General features: G+C 38.1%; 1 protein-coding gene across 3 annotated transcripts in view; it reads right to left on the reverse strand.

The window, feature by feature from the left end:
• LOC138047079 (galactose/N-acetylgalactosamine-binding lectin CEL-III-like) overlaps positions 1-2,500 on the reverse strand; it is a 13,465-nt gene that overhangs the window by 2,597 nt on the left and 8,368 nt on the right. The gene's annotated exons all lie outside the window — the stretch shown is intronic.

Here is a 2,500-nt window from a genome sequence, read left to right on the forward strand (position 1 = left end):
AAATTTACAGGTTGATTTAAAAACCGGAGGCGGGAGCTTAAACGCCACAGCTAATTTGCTCATTTCAGTTTAATTTGTAATAATTAACATAATTTATGCTATATGAGTCATAATTTATTTTTCTTTTTGGTTACCCCGGGTAATCCGATCAAGGCACAAAGTGTATTTTTGAATTGCAAAGTACACAACGAAAAAGAACGCTGAATATTCATCAAATGAATATTCATTACGCTGAAAGGGAAACAAGTCTGCCTCTCCGCTTCTTATTTTCCCGCCCGCCCACCCTCCCTCCCCAAAACCCGCGTTTTGAACTTTGCGTCTCCTATTACCGCGTTTGGTGCAAGTCTATCGGTAGTTCAGTGAATTAATCTCCTTAATCCCTCAATGAATTTACGCTAGCAACACGTAGCAACACTTGCATTATGAATATGCTACATTTATCTTCTTGTATAAAGGGAGATTCTTGGTGAAAAGCCCTTTGTTGAACCTTGTATTAACTACGAGATTATATCAAACGCTTGATATGCTGTGCAAGCAATATACACTTCGGAATTGGAATTGAATATTCCCAAGCGAGTGATGAACATTTGTAAAATATTAAAGAAATAAACGTATTCAAAACCTTTAAATTGTTTGTCTGGTTGCTGCACGCATAGCTTTGCGTTCCCCTCTTTTCTTAACTTTTCGATGGATTATATCAAGACGGCGAAATTCGAAATCTTTGTATTCGTGGTGATAATCGGTCCAAATTTTGCCTATCCGCGTATAAAAACTTGCAAATCTCATGGCATATCCAAGTCACTTCTAGGACCAGTTAAATACAAAGCGCAATGTGATTCAGCTGTAAGGTTCACTGAATTACAGTAAAAACCCGCAACTGAGAACCTGAAAATGAAGAACCTGTTAGCCTAAAATTTGGATTTTATACCCCCTATAAAAAAGAACCTATTTATAGCCTAAAAATTGAAAACAGGTTCTTATTTGTTAAAATCACACAAGTACGTTACAACTGCAGTGCAAGAATGCTATTTGAAGAAAAAAATCAGATTCTCATTACTGTAAAAATGAGTTTCTTTTTTTATGTATAAAAAAAGAGTATAAATTTCTCCACAATTAAGAACCTATTTTAAGAACCGAAGTAGCCTAAAATGTTGTTAACTACCATGTATATAAGAACCTGTTTAGGCTACTTTCCAAAAATGTAGGTTCTTAGTTGCGGGTTTTTACTGTATCATTCTTCCACTTTCTTAGGTTCGATCTCTTACTTTTAATTGACCGAATGCATAAATGGCGGCCAAAAATGTAGTCTTTTGTTTATGTGCTAATGTAACTCACTAGCCTCGCTCTCAAGCAACATTTCTGTTATATTTTGTCCATGCAAACGAGGCTAGTGAGGCTAATTAGCACATAGACAAAAGAATATTTTTTTTGGCCGCCATTTATGCATTCGGTCTATGGATGAAGCCAGGCATTTTTTCACAAGCTTTAACAAATCAAAACCCTTCCAATGTTTTTTGAGAGCGGAGGGGTTGGCGCAGTGGTAAGATCTCTGCCTTCCAACCCTAAGGTCCCGGGTTCCATTCCCGGTTCTGCCGAGACTGGAATATTTGGCGACCTTCTTTCCCGCTAAAGTTCACTCAGCTTTCCATCCTTCCGAGGTCGGTGAAATGAGTACCAGCATGCATGGACTGCTTAGAAGCGGCTGCAATTTGCGCCTGTATATGCTTCCAGTCCGCTGGGGGTGAATTGATCATTGTAAAGCACCCTTGAGACGTTACTGATAAGGGCGCTATATAAATGCACCACTTTACTTTACTTTTCTTTGCTGTTTCGAGGAAATTTAAGGTAAAATGAAATGCTAGTGTTGCAAAACTGAATCGCCGTTTCTTTCTCGGCTATTTGCTACTTATGTAGTGTGGAAATGCTATTCCTATGGGATAAAAATCTTGAATTTCCTTCAACTGTGGGCTCTTATGGAAAGAGGAGAAAAGTTGTCCGCGCTTGAGATAAAAACCTAACAGATGAATGTTCAGGCCAAAGGTTTTGCAGACGCCGCACATAAGCTGTCCATGAAATACAAGGAGAAGAAATGGTACCAGGTCTAGGCAGATGGCACGTGAGCAGTAGAGCTGGCCAAATCTCAGTGCTACATTCTGGAAAGCTTAAACTTTGGCTTTTCTTTCTTAGACTTGCTTGTGAAGAACTGCAGAATAGTGTCATGAAATCAAAAACTTCGTTGATGCGTTCAATAGTTTGTAGAAAAAAATAAAATGTAAATACTTTTGGTTTCAATTTTATTAATTGCTAGAAGGTTTGACCTGAAAAAGTGTGACCATTCTAGGTCCTGTTCTGTACTTCCGTGTCGTCTAACGCTGTTATCATAGTTAAAGATGTGGCGTAAAGTTTTTTCAGTGAACAATTATTGTGTTCTGTTTCATTTCAGTTTTCCCTCGATTTAGCTAAATTTGATTGCAAATAGAGCATTGCGGTGCAACAACAC

Source organism: Montipora capricornis, chromosome 4 (genome assembly GCF_036669925.1).
Source record: "Montipora capricornis isolate CH-2021 chromosome 4, ASM3666992v2, whole genome shotgun sequence".
In the NCBI taxonomy this organism is placed as follows: Eukaryota; Metazoa; Cnidaria; class Anthozoa; order Scleractinia; family Acroporidae; genus Montipora; species Montipora capricornis.